Genomic DNA, 10783 nt, shown 5'->3' on the forward strand with positions numbered 1-10783 from the left:
CTAGACTCCCTCAGTGGGTTAAGGATCTGGCATTGCCATGAGCCATGGTGTAGTTCAAAAATGTGGCTCGGATCCCACGCTGATGTGCCTGTGGTGCAGGCCGGCAGCTACAGCTCCAATTCAACCCCTAGCCTGGGGACTTACATATGCCCTGGGTATGGCCCTAAAAATATGGAAAAAATAATAGCATTTATAACATCCTAATATTCTATCAATTCTTCTTTAACAGTGAGAGAAGTTACTGCTCCTCCTAATATTTCTACTTATTTTGCAATAGCCCAAGTATTACAGTTTTCTTGGACAATAAATCCCCTTCAAAATCTTTATATCGGAGTTCCCGTCATGGCGCAGTGGTTAACGAATCCGGCTGGGAACCATGAGGTTGCGGGTTCTATCCCTGCCCTTGCTCAGTGGGTTAATGATCCGGCATTGCTGTGAGCTGTGGTGTAGGTTGCAGACGTGGCTCAGATCCTGTGTTGCTGTGGCTCTGGCGTAGGCTGGTGGCTACAGCTCCGATTCAACCCCTAGCCTGGGAACCTCCATATGCCGCAGGAGCGGCCCAAGAAATGGCAAAAAGACATTAAAAAATATATATATATATATATATAAACTCAGACCTGAAGACAGAGTCCAGGTGTGGTCTGAGTGTGGGGTACACTGAAACCATCATTTGCCTTATCGGGGTGCTGTGCTCTTATCAATGTGTTCTAACTTTGGCAGCAGCCACATACTTAAACTTCAGATCACCTAGGAAGCTTAGTGAAAAAACATTGGTCTTTGGATTAGGAAAAAAAAAAATCTTTATATCTAATGCTAGACATAGCAAGTTTCAAGCTGTGAGATCCAGTTATCACATCCTTGAAATCAGTTCCAGGTCTGAAGCAAAAAAAACGCAAGTATGTATAATCTTCTATTTTCGGAAAATGAAACACAAAGTTCTAGAATGGGAAAAAGACAAAAAGCAAGTTTCTTCTCACCTATAACCACATAGTTTCCAAAATAATGTAACATATGTACATTTATAATTAGCTCTGTTATACATATATATCGATAAATATATCTGCTGTGAAGATTAAATGAGATAATGCACGTCAACACATTCAAAGATTATTGGACAAAACACAAAGTGTTTAATATAGTAGCAGCTCATAGCATTTCAATATATCTCATCCTTCAAATGTAAGAAGGGTAGAGACTCCTCCTGACCTTGATAATGATCATGTCACCTCACACTGTGCCCACACACCAGTCCCAGGACAGATTATAGGAAGAGATTCATGTACCAATTAAAAATAAATGTACTCTAGTTAGTACAGTGATCTAGGAGAAGGGGCAGTCTAGGAAATATATTGTTCTTAATTTAGCACTAGATCTCAAGTTGTCCGATGTTTTTGAAATTGCCTATAACTGACTCTAGAACCAAATCTACCCAATTACCTGCACTTCAGGTGCAATGGCTCTTTGTGTGTGAATTCAGAAAGTCCTATCTCTAGTGCTATAAACTTTGAGAACTTTTCCCTCTAGGAAGTTTTATAATAGAATATTCCAGACTAAATGTAGTCAGAGGGAAGAAACTTCCTCAGTAATCAACTCTGTATAAGAATAGGGGGAAAGGTAAGTGTGGTCCTTTCAACACTCACACGTTGCTGTCCTTGCCCGGAGGTGACCATCTGACCATAAGTAAGATTGGGGGGGAACATCTCTTTTCATCTTCTCAGTTGTCCTTTCCCATTATGGGGGCTGCTGGTGTTACTGATGAAAGCCTGACTGAGTCTCCTTTCACTAATGGGCAGGGATCCAATCAATACATGAGACATCAATAAATCTAAGACATAGCATATCTTTTCACTGATTTTAACTTCTTTACTTCTCTGTGGCAAAGCACATGTGGCATGGCCTACCTTGCCAGGTTTCGCTACTCTCCAAGTGTTTTCTTTTTCTTCTGAAGTAAGGTAAATAATGTAGTCTTCTACACAACTGATCAGCCTTGGAGTACATCCAGCAGAGCTAGTTTTATCTCATAATATATCGACACAGCAGAACAAATGAATCTAAATTTTCTTTTTAGAGTGAGAAGCAGGATGTTCCACTTTAATATCACTTAAAAGCCATGTTTTCTCATCTAGCTTTTACTATGCTATATCTTTCCACTTGGAAACCAGAATCTCGCACATTTTTAACACAAAATTTTCCACTTAACTGTTTTCTTTTGTTGTATATCCTGCACTGCACAGAGACAGAAGGAAGGGAGAGTTAAGTAGCACCTCAAACTGGTTACAGCCTGGGCAATACTCTAAGTCTTACATTAATGGCAGTCATTGATGGTAGTTGGTGCTGTGATAAAAAGTACGAGCAGGTAGGCGGTAAGAGCCTCAGCTGCATGAATTGTCCAAGCTTTAGCAGGCTGTGTTAGTAACACAGAAATTCACTAAAAAGTCACAAAAGGCAAACAATACTTTGATTTAGAATTCCTAAAGTCATCAGTTACAAAATTGTGCCTCAAGAATACACCTAAATTCAGATCATCCTGGCAGATATATATGGGCAAGTTAAAGAAATTTTTATCGGAAAAATAGGAAGGAACTTCTGTAAATAACCGAAATTCTTACTACTAAAACAGGATGTAGTCATTGAGAGATTTTCTTAAATGACCTTACTCTGTTTTCATTATTTAGATATTTACTTTCCTAAGGGCATTCATTACAATAAAAATTAGAACACAACAAGAGAACATGTTCCTAAAGATTATTTTATTTACCACTGGTTACACCCAACTTTATAAATAAAACAAGAGAAGCAGGACACTCTTCATATAAAAGCAGTTCAGGTAATAAGTGTTTCATTTGGAAGAACACCCCAATTTCCCTCTTTCTTATACTACATTGACCCTGAATGATTCCAAGATGCTTTTTACTGCTTAAATTTAAATTTCTGGGGGTCTACATATATTTATACCTGGACACAGGCCTTCAATTTTTAATCAAGTATCCCATTCTCATCATTCCCTCATTTTACTGTAATTAGTTGTACGTTGGGAAAACTGTCAGAAATGTCACATTATATGATTTCTAAGTATCCTTCAGTGGGTGAATTACACCAACAGAATGATAGCAGAATATGTGCACAAAAGAACTTTGTCTAGAGATGAGCTAGAAGTCTGTGGCAAAGATTTTTATTTGCCAAAGCTGGTTGTCAGTTTATTCAGATTTTACACCGGAGAAATACCCATAACATAGGATAGTGTCTGGGATGGTATATATTTGAATAGGACAAATCTTCATTTAAATTCCACTCTGCTTTCTATTTGCTGTTTGACATGAGCAAGTTTCTCAATCACTCAGAAACTTTTTCTTCTTCCTTTTTTTTTAATAAGAATTAGATTAATTGAGATTAATTGAGATAGACCACCTCAGGAGGTGAGAGTGGCCTAGAAGACATACATTCCATAGACAGAGTGCAATTCATCTCAAAAGGTGAGACAGAGACCTTGGGAAAAACACACTCTGCAGAGTGTGAGCTATCTCAGAAGGAAAAGTTTATTTATTTTTCTATTTTTTTGTGTTTTGGGATCTATTTTTTAAAATTAAAGTGTAGTTGATTTACAATGTTTCATTAAATTCTGTTGTACAATAAAGTGACACAATCACATACATTTCCATGTGATGTACAGTAGGATGCCATTACCCATCCATTCCAGATATAACATTTTGCATCACCAAAACCCAAAAATGCCTATCCCTCTGACTCCCTCCCTCTGCCCCCACCCCCCTAGAACCCCAAGACTGCTCTAAATGGCCGCGGTCTATTTTTGTTTTTTGTTCATTTTATTGATGTTTTTATTTTTAGATAGGATCATCTGTTCCATATTTTAGATTCCACAAATAAGTGATATCATATGGTATTTGTCTTTTTCATTCTGGCTTACTTCACTTATTATGAGAGTCTCTAGCTCCATTCATGTTGCTGCAAATGGCATTCGTTTGTCTTTTTTATGACTGAGTAGTATTCCATTGTGTATATATACCACTTTTTTTTAATCCATTCATCTGTCGATGGACATTCAGGTTGTTTCCATGACTTGGCTATTGTGAATAGTGCTGCAGTGAACATATGGGTGGGGTGCATTTTCTTTTTCAAGGAAAGTTTTGTAGGGATATATGCCCAAGAGTAGGATTGCTGGGTCATATGGTAGTTCTATATTGAGTTTTCTGAGGTACCTCCATACTGTTTTCCATTGTGGTTATACCAATTTACATCCCCACCAACTGTGGAGGAATGTTCCTTTTTCTCCATACCATATCTAGCATTTATTATTTGTTGTCTTGTTAATGATGGGCATTCTGACTGGTCTTAGGTGGTACCTCATTGCAGTTTTGATTTGTGTTTCTCTAATAATTAGTGAAATAGAGCATTTTTTCATATGCCTATTGGCCATCTGTATGTATTCTTTGAAGAAATGTCTATTTAGGTCTTCTGCCAATTTTTCGACTGGTTTTTGTTGTTTTTGTTGTTGAGTTGCAGGAGTTGTTGGTATATTTTGGAGATAAGGCTCTAGTCTGTTGCATCACTGGCAAAGATCTTTTCCCATTCTGTGGGTTGTCTTTTATTTTTTTAATGATTTCCTTTGCTGTGCAAAAGCTTTTGTGTTCAATTAGGTCCCACGAGTTTATTTGTATCTTTATTGTCATTATTCTAGGAGGTAGATCAAACAAGATGTTGCTATTATTTATGTCAAAGAGTGTTCTGCCTATGTTTTCCTCTAAGAGTTTTATAGTGACTTATATTTAGGTCTTTAACCCATTTTAACTTTATTTTTATATGGTATTAGATAGTGTTCTACATATAGCTTTCCAGTTTTGCCAGCACCATTTATTGAAGACTCTATCTTTCTTCCATTGTATGGTCCATCCTCCTTTGTCATTGATTAGTTGCCCATAGGTACTTCGGTTTATAACAGGAAAGCTATCCTGTTCCATTGGTTTATATTTCTGTTTTTGTGCTGGTACCATATTGTTTTGGTGACTAGTTTTGTAGCATTGTCTAAAGTCAGGAAGCTTGATTCCTCCATTTTCATCTTTCTTTTTCAATATTCTTTTGGCTATTTGGGGTCTCTTGTGTTTTCACACAAATTTTAAAATATTCTGTTCTAGTTCTGTGAAGAATCTCTTTGGTAATTTGATAAGCATTGCATTGACTCTGTAGATTGCTTTGGGTGGTATAGTCATTTTGACAATATTGATTCTTCCAATACAAGAGCATAGTATATCTTTCCATCTGTTTCTGCCATCTTTTTCTTTCATCAGTGTTTTATAGTTTTCAGAGTATAAGCCTTTTGTCTCTTTAAGTAGATTTATTCCTAGGTATTTTATTCTTTTTGATGAGATTGTAAATGAGATGTTTTCTCTGACTTCTCTTTCTGATCTTGCATTATTAGTATATAAAAATACAATTGATTTCTGTGTGTTAATTTTGTAGCCTGCAACTTTGCTAAATTCACTGATAAGTTCTAACAGTTTTCTGGTGCTGTCTTTATGCTTCCCTAAGTATAGTATCATATCATCAGCAAAGAGTGATAGTTTTACTTCTTCTTTTCCAATTTGAATTCCTTTTATTTCTTTTTCTTCTCTGATTGCCATAGGTAGGATTTCCAAACTATGTTGAATAATAGCAGTGAAGGTGGACATCCTTGTCTTGATCCTGATCTTAATGGGAATGTTTTTAATTTTTCACCGTTGAGAATAATGTTAGCTGTGGGCTTTTCATATATGTTTTTTTATTATGTTGAGGTAGGTTCCCTCTATGCCCACTCTCTGGAGAGTTTTTATCAGAAACAGCTGTTGAATTTTGTCAAAAGCCTTTTCTGCATCTACTGAGATGATCATACAGTTTTTATTCTTCAGTTTGTTGATGTGGTGTATCACACTGATATATGTGTGGATATTGAAGAATCTTTGCATCCCTGAGATAAATCCTATTTGATCATGGTATATGATCCTTTTAATATATACTTGGATTCGGTTTACTAGTATTTTGTTGAAGATTTTTACATCTATGTTCATCACTGACATTGTTTTGTGATTTTCTTTTTTTGTGGTATCTTTGTCTGGTTTTGGTATCAGGATGATGGTGGCCTCACAGAATGAGCTTGGGAGTGTTCCTTCCTCTACTATTTTTTGTAAGAGTTTCAGAAGAATAGGTGTTAACTCTTCTCTGAAAGTTTGATAGAATTCACCCATGTAGTCATGTGTTCTTGGGCTTCTGTTTTTTTGGGAGGTTTTTAATCACATATTCAATTTCAGTAGTTGTGATTGTTCTGTTCATATTATCAATCTCTTCCTGGTTCAGTATTGGTAGGTTGTATCTTTGTAAGAATCCGTTTCTTCTAGGTTGTCCATTTTATTGCTTATAGTCATCTCTTATGATCCTTTGTATTTCTGTGGAGTAAGTTGTAATTTCTCCTTTTTCACTTCTAATTTTATTAGTTTGAGCCCTCTCCTTTTTTTCTAGATGAGTCTGGCTAAAGCTTTATCAATTTTGTTCATCTTTTCAAAGAATCAGCTTTTGGTTTCATTGACCTTCTCCATTGTTTACTTTGTCTTTTGTATAGTTTAAATAGAATCCAGTGGCGAATTTAAGTATTAAATGAGATTGTTTATGTAAATTGTTTAGCACAGTTCCTTCTATCATTTTATTACTATATTAATATTACATATATTTATAATTACATTAATGTAATAACTAAGTTGTATGATTCAATCAACACATCTTGGATTACTGCTAAAATGTGTCAGGTACTGTATTAAGTTTTGGGAATCTGAAAATAAACAAATGCTTTTTTTAATTAGTCTGTGGGGAGGTAAATATCTACCAAATAATCATACTAATTACTGTAAATAATGACAGTTGTGATTAGTGTTAAGGAGGAATAATCATGCTAAGGAATTGAGTCTTTACACTAAAGTTAAAACAGTTAACTTTGAAAACAGGGGTTATATATGTCATATTAAGGATTTTAAAATTTTTCCTAAAAGTAAGAGAACTCAATAACATCTTTAATAAAGTGCTAGTATGATCCATATTTGTGGAAAAAAATTGCTTCTGGTCACAGCCTGAGGAAAAAGTTAGAAAGAGGGCAAGAGTGGATGAGGAGAGGTTAATTTTCAAATGATGACAATATTCCACCCTACTGATGGTGGCAGATATGGGTTGTGGATACTGAGAGGAGTCAAAGATTTTTTTAAAAATTATGATGTAAATTGACTGAGCTCAGTAATAAATGAAATAGGATGATGGAAAGGAGATGTCAATGATGACACGTAGCTTACTGACATGCCTAATGAGATGGATGGTGTCACTACTGTAATAAAATTGATAGTAATTAATAATGATAATGATGTATTTGGAAAATAACCTGTTAATTTAAGGGCTGAGCAATCACTTTTACCCATCATATTGAGGTGAAACATGCCCTACAGAAATGTAACTTATGGTTCAAAATGAGTTAGAACAGACAGCAACTGAATGTTGAAAAGATGAGAAAATGCCATGGTTCCCATACTTTTTGATTTTGAAAATTGCAAAAACCTATGGGTAATAGTTCTACTTTTCTTCAAGATGGAGTAACAAGGATCAGATTTATCTTCTTCCTTAAAATGACAAAAAAGACAAACTATGAAACCATGGTTTTAAGGTCACTGGATTTTAGGTAAGTTTAGTGATCCCTGAGATATGAGAAACCAATCAGATGAGTTATGTGAATATTCAAACTTATAGACTTAGATGGTTTACAGGTGTGGTTCAGAGAGCATGAAACCAGTCAGACTCCAGTGTATTCCCTGTGTTGTAGAGACAGAGCTGAAATTACAGAAAGACTAAGATAGCTATTGCTCACAGAAAGACTACAGATAGGAGGCAAGAGCATAGAAAGAAAATGCTAGAAATCAGGAGATTTTTCCCCTTTGAGCATTCAGCTGACTATTTGTGAGCACATGAGGGTAAAGAATCTACCAAAATAAGAAAAAAGTACTCAAACATGTTTTATGCAAGAATATTTGGTATTTAGGCAAGACTGGGAATAGTCAGAGAGGAAAGCCTCATGACACATAAGGCATGGGGTAGTATGCAGAGTGTCTGGCCTCTGTAGTGGGGTATAGAAAAGCAGGACCTGAAAATATCAAACTGTTTCTACATAAATTATAGCATCCCAAACAAAGATCAAGAATTGTATAGGAATACAAAATAACCCAGTACCAAACAAGTTAAAAATCACAATGTCTGATATATAATAAAAAATTGACATACAAATAAACAGGGAAACATATAATGATGAAAAAAATAGTCAATCCATTGAAACTACCCAGAACTAATAAAAATATTAAAATGAGCAGACAAGGACATTAAAGCTGTTGCTATAACTCTATCCATATAATCACACAGTTAAACAGAGATATGGAAGACTTGAAAAGGACCCAAATCAAAATTTTAGAGATGAAAATTACAATGTGCAAGAGGGAAAATTCTCTCTAGATGGGATTAATTATCCATCAGATATTGAAGAAAAAGTATTGGTGAACTTATAGCAATGAAATATTAACAATAAAATAAAATGAGCCAAATTTAAAATAAATAAAAATTAATAGAGACCAAAAATATGTGACATCACTTCTGCTTCAGACTTGTAACCTGAGCCTCCCAACTGGAAGAGCATTTGCAGAAAGAGGAAAAAAAATACATATTTGAAGAGAAATTGCTAACAATTTTTAAATTTTAAGGAAATATGTAAATCCACAAATCCATGAAGTTCAAGAAAAATAAGCAGAATTGCAGCAAGGCACATCATAATTAAATTGATTTAAAGCAACTCTAAAGGAAAAAAAGTACCTCAAAAGCAACCAGAAAAAAAGAAAAATTATAAGGTTGACTAAAGATCTCTTATCAAAAACAATGCAAGCAAGAAGGCCACAGAGGAACCTGCTAAAAGTACTGAAAGACAAAAAGAAAACAGCCTAAAGATCTACACTATTTAAGAAAAACTTTCAAAATTGTAGGTGAATCTGAAAGACTATTTTTAGTCAGAACGAGGCTAAACAAATTTGCCACTTACAAAATCCAACTACATACCCACATGTGGTTTAAAAGAAATCATTAAAAGCTTCTTTCTTATCACTTAAATATCATTAAAAGATAGTGCCTTTTAAAAATATTAACAATGTACTTAGGAATTATAGCATATGCAAAAGTAAATTGTGTGACAACATTATCACAAGACAGCGAAGAAGTGAGAGTATAGTGTTATACTGTACTTGTACAAGTGAAGTGAAAGAGTATCACTTAAAGGAAAAATGTGGTATGCTAAAATATATAAAATGTATATTTAGTAGAAAAACATATCTTTATTAGAAAAATATTTTATTATATACATAAAGATATATCTACATAGCCATACCTTGCAGATATCATGGGTCTAGTTCCAAACTATATGGCAAGAAAGTGAGTCACATGAATTTTTAGTTTCTCAAGGTATATAAAAGTTATGTTTACACTATAGTCTATTAAGTGTGTGATAGTTTTATGTTTAAAAAAACCAATGTGTAAAACTTAATTTAAAAAAACTTCATTGCTAAAAAATTCCAACCATCATCTGAGCCTTCAGCAAGTTGTAATCTTTTGCAATAGATTATAGATCACCATAACAAATACAATAACAATATAACTTTGAAATACTGTGAGAATTACCAAAAGGGGACATAGAGGCACAAGTGAGCAAATGTTTTGGGAAGATGATTCTGATAATCATGCTTGATGCAGGGTTGCCACGAATCTTCAATTTGCAAAAAAACATCTGAGAGTGGCAACATAAAGCACAACCGAACAAGGTATGCTTGTATATATAAATATTTCATATATTTTATATACATATTTTTCTATATAGTGAAAACCTCTCTATATTATATATGTACTATAGATACATGTATGTAGCCTCTGGGGGAGAACTTTAAAATAACAAAAAGCATAACTAATAAGTCAAAAAAAGGAAATAAAATGGAATAAAAAAGTAATTAATTCAGGAGTTCCCACTGTGGCTCAGTGGATTAAGAACCTGATATAGTGTCCATGAGGATTTGATCCCTGGCCTCACTTGGGGGGTTAAGGATCCAGAGATGCCTTGAACTAGGGTGTAGGTCACAGATATGGCTTGGATCCTGCATTGCTGTGGATGTGGTGTAGGCTGGCATCTGCAGCTCTGATTGGACCCCTAGCCTGGGAACCTCCATATGCCACAGGTAAGGCTATAAAAAGAATAAAAATAATTAATTCAAAAAAAAAATAGAGAAAAAGGAAGAAAGAAGTAAAAATAGTTTGGAAAAGTGGGAAACAAGAAAGATGTAGATAGTACATTTAAAATTAATCACATGGGAGTTCCTGTTGTGGTTCAGAGGATTAAGAACCTGATTAGTATCCATGAGGATGCAAGTTTGACCCCTGGCATCATAAAGTGGGTTAAGGATCTGGTGTTGCCATCAGCTGCAGTTCTGATTCAACCCCTAGCCTGTGAACTTCCATATGCCATGGGTGTGGCCCTAAAAAGCAAAATACTAATAATAATAGTAAAAGATGTCACATAATAATTTAAAAAATAAAATGTAAATTGTCTAAACACACCAATTATGAGGGAGAAATTTTCAGGCCACACAATAAACCAAAATCAAACTCTATGCTGCCTAAATAAAACACTTTAGATATTGACCACCTATCAGATATATAATTGTAAATATTTTCTTCC

The sequence above is a fragment of the Sus scrofa genome, chromosome 8, assembly GCF_054392235.1.
Source record: "Sus scrofa isolate SSC_HxYL_T2T_F1_AM1 chromosome 8, Sscrofa_HxYL_maternal_Yorkshire_Landrace_v2.0, whole genome shotgun sequence".
Taxonomy (NCBI): domain Eukaryota; kingdom Metazoa; phylum Chordata; class Mammalia; order Artiodactyla; family Suidae; genus Sus; species Sus scrofa.